The sequence below is a fragment of the Cryptomeria japonica genome, chromosome 2, assembly GCF_030272615.1.
Source record: "Cryptomeria japonica chromosome 2, Sugi_1.0, whole genome shotgun sequence".
Classification (NCBI taxonomy): Eukaryota; Viridiplantae; Streptophyta; class Pinopsida; order Cupressales; family Cupressaceae; genus Cryptomeria; species Cryptomeria japonica.
Genome location: NC_081406.1, coordinates 120,605,217 through 120,628,106, shown reverse-complemented (window position 1 = coordinate 120,628,106; position 22,890 = coordinate 120,605,217). Strand labels below are relative to the sequence as shown.

The 22,890-nt window shown below is 36.2% G+C and overlaps 1 pseudogene; it reads left to right on the top strand.

Moving 5' to 3' along the window:
* Nucleotides 1-11,702: 11,702 nt before the first annotated feature.
* Nucleotides 11,703-13,745, top strand: LOC131049893 (kinesin-like protein KIN-14F; annotated as a pseudogene).
* The last annotated feature ends 9,145 nt before the right edge of the window (nt 13,746-22,890 follow it).

Here is a 22,890-nt window from a genome sequence, read left to right as displayed (position 1 = left end):
GTATTGTTTCAATATTTCAGAGTAATCCTAGAGAAAATCATGAATCAACAATAAAAAAGATTTTCTAGTACTTACAAGGCACTACAAATCTTGTCTTATGGTATCCTAGAGATGAAAACTTTGAATTATGTGCATACACAGATGCAAATTGGGTAGGAGATGTGGATGACAGAAAAAAGAACCACCAGCAGAGCATTTTTCCTTGGAAACAGATTAATTTCTTGGTTGAGTAAGAAATAGAGTTGCACATCTTTATCAACAGTAGAATCAGAATATGTTGCAGCAACAACTAACTATATATAGGTATTATGGCTTAAGCAAATGTTGAAGGACATAAAGGTAAAATGCAAGGAACCTATAACTATCTATTGTGATAACACTACAGCAATTGATATATCTAAGAATCCGGTACTACATTCTAAAACCAAACATGTTTCTATCAAACTGAATTTTCTGAAGGAGAACGTTGAAGCAAAAGAAGTAAAAAATGTTTATGTGAATACTAAAGAGAAGATTGCAGATATTTTCATTAAACCTTTGCCTAAGGAGACCTTTGAATATCTCAGAGATCAGCTTGGGGTCATGCCCTCACTGGTAGAGACTTAGATAGTTAATGTTTATCATCAACCGGTAGAATTAATAGAGAAATCTTTTATTCCAGCTTTGACAAAGAGAGCTACTTCTTAGGGGGACTAGTTGGTATACTAAAGCGGTTGGTATTTTGTATTTGAACTTGGTTTTTTTATAAGATTTGGCATTTGATGTCAAAGGGGGAGAGATTGATATTTGAAAAACACAAGGATAACACTAGGAGGAAAGACTTTGGGAGAGATTGTTACTTTGGGGAGAGATTGATTACTCTCTATATCTGAATTTTGATTTCTGGTTATGATCTCTGTAGCGTAGAAATTAGGAATCATCAAAACAAGTAGATCAATCAAAACACAAGACATGACAACATAATCAAAAGAACACTCATTGAAATGAACCTAATTCCAAAGCACATTCAATAGAGGCACAAAAACAAAGCATTTAAAAGAAAATATCATGCAAACCATATGTTTCTTCCATGCGGCTCCATTGTTGTTCTTTCCTCTTCAATGGGTTTGTGGATCTCACCTACAAGTGCTCACACAATTGAAAGCAAAAAGCTCAAGAGTACTAGAAACGAAAGTTCGGTAGTTTGATAGAAATTTGGACCCATGAAGATTTGAAGGGTCAAGGATCGAGGATCAAGGGATTTGATTGAAGAAATTCATCCAATTTATAGACAAATTGGAGAAATGACAAGATTAGCATTAAATTGACATAAGAGGCAATTGATTTCAAAATGGGAAAATTGAGTGGAAAGAAGAAGGTTATGACACCTTCTATGTCATAAATTATGACATATTGCCAATGCAAAGCTTAGAGGACTAGAACCCTATGACATCTTGCTATGCCAAGAGTATGACGCATGAAGCACAAAAATAGGGAGAACTAGAGACAAGTTAATTAGGTGGAAATTAAAATTTGACAAATTAGAAAATAGGTGGAAATTAGGAATTAGGAAATAATGAAAATAGGAATTAGGAAATAATGAAATTAGGTAAATTAATTAATAATTTGTCATTTATTAATTAATTCACAAAGAGGAATAATTAGCCAATTAAATAAACATTTAATTGTGACAAGAAGAATTAGGATAAATAAATAATTTATTAATCCTAGAGGAAGAAATGACAAACAAGGTTAAATGATTAAATCACAAAACCTTGGAAGATGAATTAGGTCTTGATGAAAGATAATTGACTCAATTCGATTTGATTTTGGATTTACCAAATTAAATTTGACAAATGATTTGATGGATTGATAAATGCGCCAATTGACGAGGAACAATGACAAATTGATCCAAATTGACATGATTGGGAAGGACGACGATCGATGACAAATCAATCGTAAAACGACGAGATTGACAAGTTGATAAGAGATTGACAAGATCGACCAAAATCATGATTAAAGATTGTTGTCGACAAGACCAAATTCAAAAGTGAGATAGATGAAGAATGTAGAAGAATGACTTGATATTCGCAAATGATAAAGATCAAGTGTGAATCATAGGAGAAATGTTAATGCGATGCAAAAACCTAAAATGAGGCAATGCGCAAATGTTAAAGTATGACCTCGCAAGCATTTACCATTTTTGGGTGTCTACAATCTCTTTTGGGAGATTTTTGGTTTTTGGTATTTGGCATTTCTGTTTTGGCACTTTGATGGTTTTTCCATCTTGTGTTGCCATCAATGCCAAAGGGGGAGATTGTTGATATTTTGGATATGTTGATATGGTTTTGTCATTGATGTCAACACCTATTAACACCTATTAACTCTGGTCAACCTACTGACATCTGGAGAATTGGCAATGTTCACCGGCAAGTAAGTGACTTATGCACAGTCACCGGTATCTGGTACACCAACAGGATACATTGATCACCAGCACTTGGAATGATATGGAAAACACTTGGTTATGTCAAAGACATCATTTGGACACTTTGTCTTCAAGAGTTGTTCATTCATTTATTCGAGTTTGCATATTTTTTGTTACCGGCAAATAGGTCCAGAATAAGCACCGACAGGCTTATCTATTCCAGATCAGCAGAGCACACTATGGAGATGATTTTATTGTTATTGTAAATGCATTGAGCATACATCATGCATCGGATATTGTTTTATTTGTAAATGTTTTATTGTAATATCTTTTAGAGCCGACCTACTAAAATTGGTCTTAGGTTATGGTATAAATGTAAGATCTTATTTTTAAGATCATATAGGTGAATGTGAAAAGGATTGTAAGAAGGTATATGCGAAAATAAGCAGAGCTATATACACAGACATCATTCAGATTGAAGGAAGGTTTTTGTGAAGGCATATCAGAACTACACTGGTACTGAATCTGGCATATGAAGATGTTATTTTAAGCAGTACAACATTATTGGATTTAACCATCCAATTGTAGTCAGTGTGACTCCTTTTTGTGATTGAGCAGTGAGCTCTAGGTGCTTGGCCTTTCTACATGTGCAGACCCCATTTGTATACACATACTATCTGTAGTAATATCATCTGATTGTGGGTAAGGTTTCCCACCATGTTTTTTCCCCTTACAAGGTTTCCACGTACAAATATTGGTCTTATGTGTTGTGGATATTATTGTCTTTCTGTCTCATGTATTAATCTTTACCGGTACTGCAATTAACTGATAAACTATCTACCGACATAAAGTTTGGTTCACTGGTATTAAGCATTAAGTTTGGTTAGGTTGTTTTTGTTTTGAATTTATTTGACAACTGATTCACCCCCCCCTCCCCTCTTAGTTGTCTCTGGGACCTAACAATTGGTATCAGAGCTAAGTCCTCTTTTCTGGAATTTTAATAGCTTGAGGAGATCCAATGTCTACTAACTATTTCAGGAAGGACAGTCCTAAACTTGATTGAACCAACTATGGCATATGGAAGATTAGGATGGCAACACATATGAATTGCATTGGAAAGGACATCTTGGAAGTTACAAAGAATGGCTATACTGCTCCTACTCCCGGTCAGCCTAATCCACCTACCTTAGGAAAAGATGAAGAAAATGATTGCAAAGCAAGGGAAGGACTTTTGAGCGTATTGTTAGATTAGAAAATCATGGGATTATCAGATAGATCTACTACTAAAGCTATTTGGGACCATTTGGAAATATTGAATGAAGGAGATTCCACAGTCAAAATTGCAAAAATTGAAACCTTCCAGGTCAGGTATGAAAATCTGAAAAATGGAAGAAGATGAAAGGATTTCTGCTTTTATGAAAAGAGTTAATGAAATTGTTTTGGGTATTAAATGTTGTGGAGGAACCTTAAGTGAAGATGAAATTGTTTCAAAAGTTTTAAGAGGATTGCCACCGGTATACAAAATGAAATTTACTGTTATAAATAAGTCAAGAACAATGCCTAATACATCAGTAACTAAGGACACATTGATTGGAAAAAATTCAGCCTTTGAAATTGAGGAATTTGGTCATGTTGCTACTATAAAAACTAAATTAGCTTTTAAGGCATCAACATCTACACTGTCATTTGAAAAATCTGATTGGAAAGCCTTTTATGCAAGAGAACTTTAGGAAAGCAGGAGAGAAAATGAAGAACTTGAAGAACTTGAAGCACTATTTGCAAGGAAAATGCCTCAAGGTCCAGTTGGAAGTAAGTATGAAGGTAAAGCACCCTTTAAATGTTTTAATTGTAATAAGATTGGTCATATGGCTTCAAGATGCCCTAATAGACATGCAAGATTGAGAGAAGAAGCTAGAAGAACATACAAGCCTAACCCTAAATATCAAAGATACAGATTTAAGAAGAACAAAGACAAATCTTGTTATCTTGCTGATGAAGAAGTCACTGATGATTCTGATGAGGATCTGACTAGGAATGGATGGATTTTTGTTTCTATAACTAAAGATCAACCAACACCTACTATTCTATCGGTAGAGCAGGCCCTGGTAGCTAAAGTTGAAGTAAAGGATGAATGGATCATTGATTCGGGATGTTTACATCACATGACTAGTGACAAGGGTAAGTTCTTGACTTTTCAGGAATATAATGGAGGTCTAGTAAGATTTGGAAATGATAAAGCTTGTTTAATCAAAGGAAAAGGTACTATATGTCTTGATGGTAAGCATAATACCGAAAATGTTTACTATGTAGAAGGTTTAAAGCATAATCTTTTGAGTGTTGGTCAATTAGTTGAAAAAGGATTTCAGTTACAATTTAAGAATGGAAAATGCAAAATTATGAATAGAACTGGTTTGGAAATTGCAACCGCTAATCAAACTAGAGGGAACATATTTCATTTGAATAACAATGAAAAGAAATGCTTGATTGCACATATTGATGAAAGTTGGTTATGGTATGAGAGATTTTGTCATGTCAATTTTGATTGCATTGTGAAAATCAGTACTACTAAGGTAGTAAGAGACTTACGTAAGATTGTGAAACCTCACAATCTGGTATGTAAGGAATGTCAATTTGGAAAACAAGTTAGAGACTCTTTTAAAAGTATTACAGAAAAATCCAATAATTCTCTTGAATTAATTCATACTGACTTATGTGGTCTAGCTAGAACTACAATCCTAAAAGGTCATGTATATTTCATGCTAATCATTGATGCCTATTCTAGAATGTGTTGTGTTACTTTTCTCAGAGAAAAATCAGAAGCACTTGAAAAATTCAAACTATTCAAAGCAATGGTAGAGAATGAAACCAGTAAGAAAATCAAATGTATGAGATCATATCAAGGAGGTGAATTTACATCTAAGAAATTTAATGCATTATGTGAAGTAAATGGAATCAGAAGGCAGTTATCAACACCCTGGACACCATAGAAAAATGGAGTTGTAGAAAGAAAAAATAGAACTATCTTAGATGTAGCTAGAAGTATGTTATTAGAATCAAATATACCACATGTATATTGGAGAGAAGAAGTGAGTACATCAGTCTATACATTCAACAATTTCACATCAAAGGTGAAATCGGTAAGACCCCTCATGAACTATGGTTTGGTATTACTTCTACTCTTAAATATTTTAGAATATTTGGAAGTAAAAGCTACATTATAAGAGATGAGTATATTGGCAAATTTGATCCTAGAAGTGATGAAGGAATATTTCTTGGTTATTCATCTAAGAGCAAGGCCTATAGATGTTTTAACAAGAGATTGCAGAAAATTGTTGAGACTAAAAATGTGAATATTGATGAACAATTTAAACGAACTTCAAAGTATATAGATTCTGAACCAGCAGTAGAGATACTGACAAATGAACCCACAATGGTATAGAATGAAGATCCAATTACATCGGTATCATCTGAAAACTCCACTATAACTAATGAACTACAACAAACTAAGATACCTTGGTATGTAAGATTGAACCACTCTGGAGATCATATTATTGGGAACAAGTGTCAAGGAGTTATGACAAGAGGAAGACTAGCAAATGAAGAGGTATGTCTTATTTCTCAAATCACATGCCTCATCAATTAATGAGGCATGTGAAGATAAGCACTAGATTAAAGCTATGGAAGAGGAACTAGAACAAATTGAAAAGAATAACTCATGGACATTAGTGCCCCAGCCTAAAGACAAAAATGTGATTGGAACAAAATGGGTATTCACAAACAAACTCAATGAAGATGGTAAGGTAATCGGAAATAAAGCAAGACTAGTGTGTAAGGGATATTCACATAAAGAAGGAATTGATTACAATGAAACCTTTGCACCGGTAGCTAGAATTGAGGCAGTCAGATTATTCTTGGCTTTTCTAGCACACAAGAACTACAAAGTATATCAAATGATATTAAATGTGCATTTCTAAATGGAGATCTTGAAGAATAAGTTTACATTGAGCAACCTGATGGATTTTCTTTGACAGATAACAAAGATATGGTTTGCAGGTTAAGGAAAGCTTTGTATGGGTTAAAGCAAGCTCCAAGAGCTTGGTATGCTAGATTGGATAAATATCTTTTGAAGATTGCTTTTTTTAAAGGTAATGCTAACAACAATTTATACTATAAAGTGACTAATGATGACATCTTGGTTATAGAAGTTTTTGTTAATGATATAATCTTTGGAGGAGAAGATGGATTATGCAAAGACTTTTCTATCGAAATGCAACAAGAATTTGAAATGTTTATGATTGGAGAGATAAAATTCTTTATAGGATTGCAGATTTCATAGATTGATAAAAGTATATTCTTGAGTCAATCCAAATACTTGAAGGAGTTACTAAAGAAATTGGGGATGGAGAACTCTAAACCGATAAGCACACCTATGACTACAAATGAAAAATTATCACTAAAGGATGAATCTACACCTATTAATCTGACTAGGTATAACTCTATGATAGGAGATTTAGTGTATTTGACACAAACAAGACCTAATATTATGAATGCAGTATGTATTGTTTCAAGATTTCAGAGTAATCCTAGAGAAAATCACGAATCAACAGTAAAAAGGATTTTTTGGTACTTACAAGGAACTACAAATCTTGGCTTATGGTATCCTAGAGATGAAAGTTTTGAATTATGTGCATACACAGATGCAAATTGGGTAGGAGATGTGGATGATAGAAAAAGCACCACCGACGAAGCATTTTTCCTTGGAAACATATTAATTTCTTGGTTGAGTAAGAAACAAAGTTACACATATTTATCAACAGTAGAATTAGAATATTTTGCAGCAGCAACTAACTGTACACAGGTATTATGGCTTAAGAAAATGTTGAAGGACATAAAGGTAAAATGCAAGGAACCTATAACTATCTATTGTGATAACACTATAGCAATTGATATATATAAGAATCCAGTACTACATTCTAAAACCAAACATGTTTCTATCAAACTAAATATTCTGAAGGAGAATGTTGAAGCAAAAGAAGTAAAACTGGTTTATGTGAATACTAAAGAGCAGATTGCATATATTTTCATTAAACCTTTGCCTAAGGAGACCTTTGAATATCTCAGAGATCAGCTTGGGATCATACCCTCATCGGTGGAGACTTAGACAGTTGATGTTTATCATCAACCGGCAGAATTAATAGAGAAATCTTTTATTCCAGCTTTGATGAAGAGAGCTACTTCTCAAGGGGAGTAGTCGGTATACTGAAGTGGTTGGTAATTTGTATTTGAACTTGGTTTTTTAATAAGCTTTGGCATTTGATGTCAAAGGGGGAGAGATTGATATTTGAAAAACACAAGGATAACACTAGGAGGAAAGACTTTGGGAGAGATTGTTACTTTGGGGAGAGATTGATTACTCTCTGTATCTGAATTTTGATTTCTGGTTATGATCTCTTTTGAGAGATTTTTGGTTTTTGGTATTTGGCATTTCTGTTTTGGCACTTTGATGGTTTTTCCATCTTGTGTTGCCATCAATGCCAAAGGGAGAGATTGTTGATATTTTGGATATGTTGATATGGTTTTGTCATTGATGTCAACACCTATTAACACCTATTAACTCTGGTCAACCTACTGACATCTGGAGAATTGGCAATGTTCACCGGCAATCAAGTGACGTATGCACAGTCACTGGTATCTGGTACACCAGCAGGATGTATTGATCACCGAAACTTGGCATGATATGGAAAACACTTGGTTATGTCAAAGACATTGTTTGGACACTTTGTCTTGAAGATTTGTTCATTGGTATATTCGAGTTTGCATATTTGTTGTTACCGGCAAATTGGTTCAGAATAAGCACCAACAGGCTTATCTATTCCAGATCAGCACAACATGCTATGGAGATGATTTTATTGTTATTGTAAATGCATTGAGCCGAAATCATTCATTGGATATTGTTTTATTTGTAAATATTTTGTTGTAATATCTTTTAGAGCCAACCGACTAGAATTGGTCTTAGGTTATGGTATAAATGTAAGATCTTATTTGTAATATCATATAGGCGAATGTGAAAAGGATTGTAAGAAGGTATATGCAAAAATAAGTAGAGCTATACATGTAGACATCATTTAGATTGAAGGAAGGTTTTTGTGAAGGCATATCAGAACTACACCAATACTGAATCCAACATATGAAGATACTATTTTGAGCAGTACATCATTATTGGATTTAACCATCCAATTGTAGTCAGTGTGATTCCTTTTTGTGATTGAGCAGTGATCTCTAGGCACTTGGCCTTTCTGCATGCGTTGACCCCATTTGTATACACATACTATCTGTAGTAGTATCATCTAATTGTGGGTAAGGCTTCCCACTGTGGTTTTTCCCCTTACAGGGTTTCCACGTACAAATATTTGTGTTATGTGTTGTGGATGTTATTGTCTTTCTATTTCATGCATTAATCTTTACCGATATTGCAATTAACTAATAAATTGTCTACCGGCATAAAGTTTGGTTCATCGGTTGAAGTATTAAGTTTGGTTAGGTTGTTTTTGGTTTGAATTTATTTGACAACTGATTCACCCCCCTCCTCTCAATTATCTCTATGACCTAACATACATCTGAGCCAATGGAAGTTGTAGAGGCAAAACAAATTGTGTTGTATAATGCATTATCACAAGTTCCTAGTGGAGTTTTAGTAAAAGAATATTTTTTGAGCTATATCGATTACAAGATTGAGGATCTAGGATCAATGTATATTTACACTCATCTAAAATATTTATGTGATGAGAATGGAAAGATTCAAACACAGTATGCTAGGATTTTTGAGAAAGGTTTTCACAACGCTGCTCATTTTCTAGAATATTTTGAGGAAGAGCATATAAGAATCATTTTGAGTCGGGTTCTTGGTGAGAACATGTACTTAGAGAGAACTCACACAATTACCAAGGAAGCCATTCAGGCTGTAGCTGGTTATTATTCAGCCGATGAAGTACCTAAGCTAAGAAAAAATTCAAAAGAGGTGATATACTCTCTAACTAGTTTAGCATCTGACAAACGTGCTTTTTTCTATTAACAATATCAGGGACCCAGCAGTGAAACTAGCAACTATGGTTATACGCTATCGGGTATTTTACTCCAATAGACTAAATACTATTTTATCTTTAGCAATCCATACAGCTCATAGAATGATAGTTGAAAATGCAGATTATGATCTTTGTGAGGCTATTAGGAGGTTTCTAAATCTGGAATCTGGCAAGAAGGACAATAGTCTAAAGTTCAAGTATGGATAGCTATTGGTCGAGTTATTCTGTCATTTTCAAAATTTTCTACTCGGAATAGGTGATATTGAATGGTCAAAGGACCTAGTAGTATCCGCACTGTTGGGAGTATTTAAAATTGAGTCAAATCTTGTAGGCCTATTTCAAAATTTTGTTCAGTATGATGGAAAGGCACCTAAATAAGTCAGTTTGAATGGCTTAGTTTGCGAGAGGGCAGAGTAGAGCCGGTTGATTTTCAAAGGGTAAGGCTCGGGATTCATGCCCCACACCTTTCATTTGGCCTATTCAGTGATGTGCAACTTTCAAAATTCAATTTGGATAAGTTTACGAGGTACCCATTTTGAGGGGTGAGCTGGAAGTGCATTTTAGGCACAAATGCAGATTTTATTGAGTAGCCTACTTTGAGCGATTACATCTTTTGCCCTGTTGATCGTCATAAAGAAATTCAAAATGGATTCGATTCTATGCATAAATACAAGTGAGCTCACAAATTTTCAAGTCTTAATGAATCCATTTGCTCAGTTTTTGAAGCCGATTCCGTTTGCAGTTTCTATGTTTTGGCAAGTCCCTGTTTCGACAGCTAGTCGGAGCTCTGTTTCGCATAAGTGTAAAAGTTGCCTTAGTAAGCGTCATGCCATAATGTTTGTTCCGGGCTGATGTTGGTATAAATGATGAGCTGCATTTCAAATTTCAAGCCTTTATCAATCCATTTGATCGGTTTTCATAAGAGCTCATTTTGCCATCATTTTCAGTTATCCGCACTTCCAGTGTTAGATCAATTAATGTAGCCGTTTTGGTGGGCATGCCGTTTGCATCCTGTCAGTCAGGTGATCAAACTGAGAATTCAAAGATTTAATATGTACTTAAAGGTACCTATGTTTCAAATTTGAGAGCCTACGGAGGTCGTTTGATATTTTTGAGAAAGGCATCATGTGTTGCCAGGACATTGACTTCATCAGGTCTGCAGTGTTGACAAAGCCAGTTGGCCATTTTCGGAAATTAATATCTCTTCGCTCGGGACTCGTCTTGAGAAACCGTTTGGTAAATGTCATCCTTGTATATCAAAGTACATGCCTGTCAGATGGCGAGCTCCAGAAAGGTGTTTTGATAGGTTTGAAAATTACGTCTTCGCGATTAAATGCGAAAATTGTGGCGTAATTGCCTGAAGGTTGTAAAATGCGGATTAATGATCCGAAAACGATGCCGACCATTTCCAGAGGTATGTTTGAGGTCCGTGAAGCATTCCAGGGGTCAGTGGCATGAAAACGAAATTTTTTTTGGTCGGACTCACTTCGGGTCCGACCTGGCTCGACTGCAATTCGCCAGTGGGATGGTGAGAGGTGACTTCAATTTATTGGTCATTAATGGATTGATGGTGCGTATCTTGCATTCCAGTTTTGAACCGAAAAAAAATTCAGAGAGATATCAAATTTACCAATGTATCACTGTGTCTGATTTTGGGAGCAATAAAGTTGGGATTGTTGAAGTAGCTTGAAGGAATGATATGGCACTATCACTCAAGCTTTCTTTCTAAATATGATATGCATTGTTTTGAGAGTGAGGCGCAACTTGAAAATGGGTCAAGTGTCCGCCCCAACAAAGATGCAATGGTCATAATGCTGCAAAGCTCAAACTTCATGGCTGGTTGTTTTCAGTCTCATGCCATACGTGATAGCCCTTCATTGCTAAAAGAGAAGATGATAAAAGTTCATGCAAGAGGAATACATCATCTATGTCAAACTCTATATAAGTTTAAGGAAGACATGGTTCTATCTCTAAGGCTTTTGGATGTGTGATGTATGTCCAACCTCCCAGAAAATGTTATCTATGGAGGACTGAAACCCCAATCTCCCTAGGAGAAGGTAGTACTAAAAAGGAAATTAATCTCAAAACCCGCTTATTGGAAATGGGGTATGCTGGAGAGGAAGTGTCTTTGGCTGTTAAAAGATATGGTGTAGATGTTCCAATTGATATCTTGATTGATTAGATTGATGCTGTTAGACATAGTGAGGTTACAAGCGATGGAGAGATGGGGGATCCATATAATAGCCTTACTTTCAAAAAGAAAAGAGTTGAAGAAATCTAAGGATACTAATCCATCTCATTGGAATAAAACTCTGGCATTGAATACATGTGATAAATTGCACGATTGGAGAAATGGCCCATCATCCAACTTTAAACGCTTTAGCCGCAAGGAGATAAGAAAGGCAACTGGTGATTTCAGTACAATTATCGGCAGGGGTGGATTTGGCACTGTTTATAAAGCTCGATTCAATGATGGGCTTGTTGCTGCTGTGAAGCGGATGAACACAATTGCTCAACAAGATGAGTTCTGTAAAGAGATGGAACTATTGGGTCGGTTACATCATCGCCATCTGGTCACGCTGGTGGGATTCTGTGCAGAGCGATATGAAAGTTCCTTATCTATGAATACATGGAAAACGGAGGTTTAAAAGAGCATCTTCATGCTCCCACAAAAGCTCCATTGAGCTGGCGGATCAGACTTCAAATTGTGATAGATGTGGCTGCAGCTTTGGAGTATCTGCATTGTTACCATGATCCTCCTTTATGTCATAGAGACATCAAATCCAGTAACATTTTGTTGGATGAGAATTTCGTTGCAAAGGTGTCTGATTTTGGCCTTGCTCATGCTTCGCAAAGTGGTTCTAGTAAATTTGAGCCAATTGATACAGATGTTCGTGGGACTCCAAGATATATGGACCCAGAATACCTTGTTACCCAGGAATTAACAGAAAAGAGCGATGTATATAGTTACGGTGTGTTGCTGCTTGAAATTATCACTGCTAGACCAGCAGTTGAAGAGAACAAGAACCTGGTGGAATGGGCCCAAAAATTCATTTTGGAAGATTCTAACTTATCTCGTATGGAGGGATCCTAACGAGGAAAGGCATTTATAAACCTGCAGATATTTTGTTTTCGCTTTTAAATGTGCTTTATGGAGTGTAGCCGAGCCTTGAATATCTCCCTGCGTGGAATAGAAGGTGGAGTATGGCAAAGGCACATTGGCAGGATATGAGAGTTTTATTACAAAGATCAAAGGAAGAGTTACAATTAATGCAAGCCAGACACCAAAAGCAATGGGAATTACTAGGGAATGAGGTCCAACGCCTTTCCATTCCTGCTTCTGGATATCATAGAGTTGTCGAAGAAAATAAGAACCTTTATAATGCCCTACAAGACCTCAAAGGCAAAATAAGAGTATACTGCAGGGTCAAACCATCTCATGTAGGCAATTCTGGTTTGCAAAGCACAGTGAAATTTCCTGGGGAAGATGGGTCACTTCTCATAGTCAATACATCAAAGACTGGGAAGGATGCGGCAAAGATGTTCAATTTTAATAAAGTTTTTGGGCCATCTGCAACACAAGAGGAAGTTTACTTAGATACACAACCATTGATCAGATCCGTAATGGATGGTTACAATGTCTGCATTTTTGCTTATGGTCAAACAGGATCAGGGAAAACACACACCATGAGTGGACCGACAGGTTCTTCTGAGAAGGAGATGGGGTCAATTATCGAGCACTTAGTGACCTTTTCCAGATATCTCAGAAGAGGAAACATTTGACGAAGTATGAGGTTTCTATTCAAATGATAGAGATATACAATGAACAAGTGAGAGATCTTCTTGGCACAGATGCCTCACACAAGAAATTAGATATTCGAAACAATGGACACAACGGATTTAATGTACCAGATGCCAGTGTTTTGCCAGTTAATTCGACATCTGATGGCTTAGACTTGATGAATTCTGGCCAAAAGAATCGCACTGTTAGATCTACCACCCTCAATGACCGCAGCAGTCATTCTCACAGTGTATTGACTGTGCATGTACAACGCACAGATTGTGTATCTGAATGCACCCTTCATAGCTGCCTACATTTAGTGGATCTTGCTGGAAGTGAGAGGGTGGACAAACCTGAAGTAACAGGAGATCGGTTGAAGGAGGCCCAGCACATCAATAAGTCTCTTTCATCTCTAGGAGATGTGATTGCAGTAATTGTTAATCTTCCAAGCAATGTAAGCTTCAAAAAATCACCATGAAAGCACTCAGGGAAAGCAAAATGAAGTCCCAGGCTTAATCGCTTTGTCCCACATGCGCTGGGAGAGGGATGTTTTTAGTGTTTATATACAAAAACTCAGAGCACTATAGTGTCTAAGCCTTAAAGGTTTTTGACACAAGATGCGCATGGGCGCCCAAGGCGGGCCCACGTGCGAGCGCATTTCCCGAGGCGAAGGGAGAATTGACTAGACAAAGACAAAGTGGACCCCACGCAGGCACGTTTCTCGAGGCAGCTAGGCAAAATTTTGCAGACGAAGGCCGAGTTAAAGAGCAAGCAGGTTCGAGAGAGATCAACAGCTTGCGCTATTTCGCAAAGGAAGATGCACGAAGTTTAAACCCCGCAAAATAGCGAGAGTGAACGAGAGCCGTCCACGTGGCACGTAGGTGGCGGGTACAGTCAGTGCTCCAGCAAGTGAGTCCCGGTGAGGTGGCATCCAGTGGCGATGACGTGGCATACGAGTAAGCAATCCAGTAGCGATGATGTGGCTGTCAAGTGGCAGAAGATGAGGTGTCATCCCAGGTGGCGCCCAGTAGACCCCATCAGCCAATCAGACCCTGCCATGTGGCAAGACATCAGAGCACATTTGGAGATGAAAAATTTAAAATTAAAATTGTTTATTATATAGTTTAGACTATATAAATAAATGAAAAATTTAAATGTTTGAGCATATTGGGGAATTAATTCGCCCAGGACTCAATTTTTGGCCAAGGTATAAAGTGTTATATATTTTCGGAAAGCTCTCGGAGCAAGGAATCCGATTATGAAGTTAATTTGGGCAAATGTGAGATATTTTGGATGCAGTTTTCACAGGAATGAAATTCAGTTAGAGAAGGGACACTTGGCAATTCAGTTACAGATTTGATTTGGTTCCCTCTCTCTTTTAATTCCGAATTCTTCTCAGTTGTGAGGGTTCCAGAATTCTGTGAGGAAGTGCTCCAGTTTTTATGGCTTCCATTTTCTGAAATTCTTGACCCAAACTTGTAAAGTTCTATGGATCTATTCAGGGTATAGAGGCTACATCGCAGGATGACAGATTGTTTTCTAGTTGCAGGTCTTACTTGTGTCAGGCATGAGTAAATTTCCCATGATATTGTCTCTGTGATATGTTTTTTCATTATTATGAATTCAATCCTCAAGGAGGATGAAATTTGTCATCTCAAGGAGATTGTGTGACTGTTGTAGGTATCCTTCAAGGAAGGTTTTAAATTCTATAGTCAGTCATAAATGATGAAATATATTTCCAGATCTGATAAAATTGTGAATGAATCAAATAGTGCATTAATATAAGGTATTGATGCATGAATATCTTGTTTAAGGAAAATAAGCTTGCATCTATGATTCATATTTGTAGTTATGTCTGTGACTCTGTTGCCCAATGAACAAGGCACTGGTCTTGCAAGTTTGGGGATGTTTTCAGATATACATTTTAAAAGATAAATCTATTTTCCCTTCATGTTTAGGGGTGTTTGTGTTCCATTCTTTCCAAGCTCTGTTTCATCCTATTGTTTATACAGATCTAGCCAATCTGTAATGTTTCCTAACCTGTTGAGCTTGTGAAATGATCTATCTGCTTAATGTTGATGCAGTTACGTGTCTATAATTGTTGTATTTAGTGCATCAAGAGGGTGTCCCCCCCTAGGTCTAGCAGAACCTGAAGTGTAGGAGGATCAATTAGGATCCTATGTTATGTTGTCCAAGCCCTGATGTGTTTTGTAGACTGAAATTGGCCATTTCATAGAAAGATTTGCAGGTGTTCTTGGGTTATCACTTTTGGTGAACAACACGCACAAATCAAGAACAACATCAAGGATGTAAAGAATAATTTTCCTACTACTATGAATAAGTATTTCAATGAGTTTCAGAAGAAAATGAGCATGAGAATGAGATTGCTCGAAGATGTGGTAAGACATTTTGCAAAAGACATTGTTTTCACAATTACAACTGATTTTAGTTTGATGCAAGCAATTGAGCCAAGAAAAGAAAAACTGGAAGATATGAGTTATGAGGTGAACCATGACTTACTGGTTGGTTATGCTAATAACCTATTAGCATCTCCTAAAGATAAAAAGAAGGCAAAACTAGATATTGTGTTAGTCCAGGATGCTCATGCCAAAACTAGTATTTCTCCTACCACAAGTGGGAAAGGAAAGAAAAAGAAAACTGATGAAGTACCTCCGGTGATGAAGAATACAAGGGTGACTCAGAGTATCCAAACCAAAAAGGAACTGGCACCTAAAGTATATACAAAGAAGGAGAATGTACCAAAGAAAAGAAATTGAAAACTTATTCTCTAAGCAGAATCTGAGGGTACTAATATTGAAGAAGAACCTAAGAAGATGAAAGCTACTAATAGAGTAGAAAAGTCAATAAAGAAAGTGCCAAAGGCAAATGTGTCTATTGATATCTCAACTTTCAAGCCTGATACCCATTTTGAAAGAACAATGAAGACATTAGGGAGGAACAGATTTGACAATGTCAAAGAGCATTTTGATTCCTTCACTAAAGATGAAAACAAGCAAATCATTGAATAGGTAATCACTCATTTGTATCATTACAGTAGATATCCACATGATCTTGAAAAGGATACTCAAATTCTTTGTACAATATTGATGAGATATCCACATGAGGACACTATAAAATTGGAAAAAGAAATTATTGATGAGATATTTATACAATATTTTCCCAATTTGTCTAAGGATGAAATAAGTGCTTTAGTTGATCAGTACAAAATTAAATTTTCTTTCAAAGCAAAGAGATTGAAGCTACTTAGTGGAAAGAGGGCAGTTATTGATATTGACACGCATCAAATAGTCTGTGAAATCAAATAGATGGAAGAGCTCATCCATTCTTCTAAGAATGAGGAAGATATTGTCAATCAACTAGAAATGGATGAAGAAGAGACTGTACAAGCTGATGAGGTCTATCCTATCAAGGATGACATCATTATTCATGTTGTTGATGATGTTCAAGATATAGTTGATCTATCTGGAGACAACACTACACCAGATATGGAGCCTCCTAAAATCACTTATTTACAGGTCAAATTAGTTGAGCAACCAGCAACTCAACTAAAAGTGGTCAATGCACCAAAACCTGAACAACCAGAGAAACCCCAATCTCCACCGGTTTTGTAAGAAACTCAAAAGGAGTCTATGGAAATTGTTGTCACACGGGCTTCTGAAAAGGAAATAGAGAAAAATATAGAGAAAGCGATCATTAAGGTTACATCCTCTGAATCAGCAAAGCCATTAGTCACTCCGTAGACTAATGAGGATGATGATGATTCAATAGGAATTTCAAGGCCTATCAATGTTGACAGCATGAGCGCATCTGAAATGATGAAAATTACAAGTGTTATGCAATCTAGAACGCATAAGAAGAGACTTAAAGAGCAAAGGGTTGAAGCTAAAACAATTCAAAATGCAGTAGATATTCTATCTAATCTACTACCAGAAACTTATATAGCACATCTAGCATCCTCTATTAGAAAACATGCTCAGTTGGTTGTTGACGCATCTGATCAAATCAAGTCACTTGATGAAGCAGCACAAACCTATGCTGAGAAAAGTCACAAGAAGAAGTATGGGGATAAACTTGTAAAGGACATTGATACTAACAAAATGGCTCTATCACATAATAAAGCTTTATTGGAAAAAGCTATTGAAACAGGAGGAAAATATCTTGCTTCTACCTCTAATGTTTCATTCTGTTATTCTGATATGAAAAAAAGTCAAACATAAATAGAGCAATAGGTAGAAAGGATATGCAATACATATGTTCCACTTCAGAACTCTATATTTTCTTTTGGAAAATTTGTAGATGATTTGCACAACAAGTTGGATACTTGTGATTATGAGAAATCAAAGCAACTCTGGTCTCTAAAGGAACTCAAGAGTCTACTCACATCACAAGTGGGCATACTACAAAGAGCCTACTCTAATGCAGAAGCTATCTTAGCAACTCCAGAAACCTGTAAATTGGATTCGATGGAAGAATTTCATACATAGCTGATGTGTACAAAAGAGTACACTGAGAACATGCTAATGACATGGAAAAATGCTATATCATAGTTGAATATGAACTTTAATGTTATTTTCATGAGACTAGCTTAACCATGAATCTTGATTCGGATTTTTTTTAGTTGTTGTATATGCTAAACACTTTGATACAAATTATATATATATATTACTTTTTCAATTTGGCACTACTATCAAAGGGGGAGTAGAAATATGTATGTATGTGTGTGTGTTTTGAAAATTTTGTATAATCTATGCATTAAGGGGGAGCATGTGTATATGTGTAAATTGTGTTTTATATGCACACTTAGCAGTGTTACTGTAAAATTTTCTAAGTGTTGCCATCAATGCCAAAGGGGGAGATTGTTGGCTTGATGATGGTTGTAATGAATTCATCATATGTTGTCATTGATGAAACAAATACACACACATATGTTTATATTGTCTACCGGTATAACTTCAAGTTGTTTATACTACTACCGGTGTGCTAGAGGTTATACTAAGAGGTTTATCTCTAACTGGTACTTTGTGATAACCGGTATATTCTTAGAAGACAACCAGTGGATACACTTTAATCAACATCAACATAAAGATCAAGCGGAGATTATATCAAGAGATTCAAAGATAATGGTTCTTATACTTAACTCCAACCGGTATTGATTGTTCCAACCAATGTTCATTGATTGTGCGATGAGTTATTCCACCGACAATTTTTGGCGGTAATTTTGTGATGAGTTATGATCACTTGACCAGATACACTACACCTAGGAAATTGCGTTATGATTTCTTTGGGCTGACATAAAATCTTAATGTCTATATATTGAGATCACAATGAATTATTTTATATGAGTGAAGGTGATATGTTGTGTGCAAAAGTCAAAAAGAGTTAAGTTGCAGAGTATACAGAAGAGAAGTGTTGAATATGTTTAGAAGGATCTGATCAAGCAAGTATTGTGCTACTCAGATAGATCAAACCAATCTTGTTGTTTTCTAACAATCACAGCAGAATTCAAATCCCCTAACCAGGTAAGCTCTAACAAGATTCAATGTTCAAATCCTCTAACAAGGTGATCCATTAGTTTGGATTCAAAAATCCTCCACCGAGGATACTCCTAATAGGGTACTACCTTTCACAAGGTATAAGCTTCTAATCAAGCTTTAGGATCTCTAAAAAGATTCACTCCTAGCAGAGCACTTTGTAGACCCTAATTGGTCAGTTATCTATTACGCAGATAGCTAACTTGTGAGTTCCATCTCACCATGGTTTTTACCTATTTGGGTTTTCCACATATAAATATTTGTGCTATGATGGATGTTCTACGTATTATGGATGTTGTTATATCATTTTGGATTACATGCATTGTGTTTAAAAGTTTTGTTAGGTTCATCTACCGGTTAGTGTTTGAAGTAGTTTTATTTTTGGTGTCATTGATTCACCCCCCCCCCTCTCAATGCGTTTCAAGTCCATCAAAAAGGACCTAACCAGTTACACTCAAATTTTCCTAGTTTTTCGCATTCGGCGAGATTCCTTTGATTTTCTTTAAGAATGATGTATCCTATTTTGAAGCAACGTGGGTTGACTCTTTTGTTGTAGCTTCTTCTCATTAATTTTTGATATCCTTGCAAATGATTCAGAGCGCTTTGTCATTTTTCATCTAGGAATTCTAATTCTTGCAAACGTGCTACTCTGATAATGTTTTTTAGAGAGACCCTTAGTGATGGCAATTCTACCTCAATAGGCAAAATAGCTTCTGCACCATAAACCAAAGAGAATGGTGTGGTACTAGTTATCGTGTGGACACTAGTTCAATAAGCCCAAAGAGTTGGATTTAGTTGGAGATGCCAATCTTGTCCACTGTCATTGACAACTTTCTTTAAAAATTTTAAAATAGTTTTGTTTGTTGCCTCAACTGGACCATTTCTTTGGGGATAGTTGGGTGTTGCAAAACATTATTGGATGTTAAATTGTTCGCAAAGTTCACCCACTTCTTGATTTTTGAAGGGTCATCCATTATCAGTTACAATGCACATGGGCACTCCATATCTGCAAATGATATAATTCAAAATGAATTTAGCTATTTTCTTTCCTATTATGAAAGTCATTGGGATTACTTCAACCCATTTTGTGAAATATTTTGTAGTTGTAAGGATAAAATTATGTCTGTTGGAGGAGGTAGGGTTTATTTTCCCTACAAGATCTAATCCCCACAATGAAAATGGCCATGGTGATATTATTGGTTGAAGATCTTGGGCAGGTGCATGAATCAGGTTCCCATGTATTTGGCATTGATTGCATCTTTAGACATACTTGTAAGTGTCCTTTTCCATTGTAGGCCATTAATAACCTATTTGCAACAATGTTTTTGCTAGCGCAGGTCCAGAAGAATGTGTGCCACATATGCCATCACAAACTTCTTTTAAGACAATTTGAGCCTCCTCAACATTAAGGCATCTGAGTAAGGTGTTATCTATGCTTTATGTGTACAAAGTGTCAACAATAATTGAATGTTTTGATCATTGTCTAATGAGTTCCTTCCTTTGATTTCATGAAAGATCAAGAGGTATATATTGATCATGAAGGCATGCATATATATCATAAGCTGGGACAATGAGTTGTGTTGGTAATTGACACTCTATTGGTTAGGTTTCACTATGTTGTCATTGATGGTAGCATGATATTGGGTTCCAACTTCATATGGTGTACTGGTGGGCACTTCACAGACTCTACATCGGCACCAGCACCGACACTGGAAGGATGGAAGATTTCTTTGGTCACTGGCAATGCAAGTCAACATGGTATCGCAAAGGTTATCGATATTGGAGGCTGACTTATCTTGGATCCGGCATTGGCAACTTGTTTTAATGTTTATTCTTTTTTTTTATATGATCGACATGTAATCTGATATTGTATATATCTTTGTAAGATGACATAAGACATAAATTTGTATAGGGTATATAAGGCAGATTGATTAGATCATTTTGTAATAAGAGAATAAGGATAAAGATATATGGTGATGGATATGTAAATGTGATGTGAAATATATCATAGAGATTATGTATGTGAGGAATTTATTGCAAGGATTATTCCAGTAAAAGGGTTTAGGGTTTCAATCGGAACAGACAAAGCTCAAACCAGAACTTTATTCTAGCATAAAAGATGCTATCTTAGCAATTCACACTTCTTCAGATTGTTGTCTAGAATTTTATGTAGTCGGTGAGGCTCCTATTGTGATTGAGTAGTGTGCTCTAGGCTATAAGCCCTCCCGCAAGTGCAGGCCCATCATATATTGTAATATCTCTTCATATGCTAGTGGATTGATATTGTGGGTCACAAATCCCACTATGGTTTTTCCTCATTGAGGTTTTCCATGTATAAATCTATATGTTATGGTTCTTATTTATGTGGTAGTCTTATTGGTTGCTTTACTTCTTTCAATTCTATTTATACCAGTATACCGGTTGGTGCATGAATGTTTTGTTAAGGTTAAAATCTACTATTTTGGTATAACACTAATTCACCCCCCCCGCTCCCTCTCAATGTTATTGGTTTCTAACAATTGGTATCAGAGCCTTGTGCCTCAGAGGAAGTTTAACAGCTTGAGGAAGATCCTGAAACTAGAATCATTGAATATGGCTTTGGAGAAGCAGCTTGAGATGGCACTTGAAGATTATGATGCTGAAAGATTGAAGAACTTAAAGCTACCAAATGACTTGAATTCTGCTAAAGAATTTATTATTGTCCTACAAGAGAGACTATCATCTATTCAAGCTAGGAGGAATGAACTTTTGCAAAATGAGGATGATGAAGAGAAAAATGCACTTAAGAAACAATGTCATAAATTGAGTCAAGATAACATGGTTATGAAGAATGAAATGCAAGATATAACTATGAGGATGTCTAAGGAGATTAAGGACAGAAAGAAAAGGGAAGAAAATCTTGATGTATCCTTCAAGAACAAGTTTGAAGAATGTGGTAGGTTGGTTCATGAAAATGATATGTTGAGAACTGATTTGATACAATCCCATAGCAATGAGATGTTGAAGTTGAGAAACACAACACCATAGGAGCCTAAAGATCTTCTGCAAGCTAAAACAATCTGTTACAAGGAGAAGCAATAAAACAAAGCAATCTAAAGAATAATACATAGGAAACATATGCTCAAAAGAGGAGAGCTCAATATTCACCAAAAAATGTAGTGTCATAATCATACAAAGAAATGAAAAATAACCTCTAATAGGTCAAGAAACCCTAAAAGGAAAAACCTAGGCTTGCACATAATAATTAATAAAAGAATTAATTATTATGCACCTAATGCCAGCTTAAGTGTAAAAAGATAATAGGGAACTTAAATAATTAAACAAATATTGTTTAATTAATAAAGTAAATACCCAATTACTCTAACACCCCCCCTTAAGCTAGACTTAGGGAGAAGCTAAAGCCCATAACAACTACTAAAAGCAGGAAAGAAGGGTCTTGACAACAAGGCCTGATCAGGTACCCAAATACAATGAAATCTCTATGAAACGGAGACAAAGGAGAAAACCCAGCGGGAAAAAACTCCTCTCCAAAAACAAATAAAAAGAAAATGCTGAAAGAAGAAGGAAAGAAGGCCTCATAAAGACCCCTCAAGGACAAGTTCCTTCACCCCAAGCATCTACCACAACTGAAGATAGCGCAGCAATGCAAAAGGTTTCATGAAGATGTCTGCAACCTTCTCGACAGTGGGAATGTACTCTAGAATGAGAACACCATCCTGAATCAACTAGCAAATGAAATGCATGTGAAGCTCAATATGCTTTGTTTGTTGATGCTCTACCAGGTTGCGGGAAATATGAATAGCACTATGATTGTCACACCAAAGAACAGTGTGACTATCAGGAGGAAAGCCAAACTCAGTCATCAACTATCGAAGCCATAAGATCTCCTGACTAGCGAGCATAGCAGCTCGGTACTCAGCCTCTATAGATGACAATGCATGAGCAGTCTGCTTCTTGCAAGACCATGTGATAGGACCAGAGCCAAGACAAAAAACAAAGCCAGAACTTAAAGCATTTTGAGCTCAAGTATCATTTCTTGAGGGAAAAGGTTCAGAATAAAGAGATTGCACT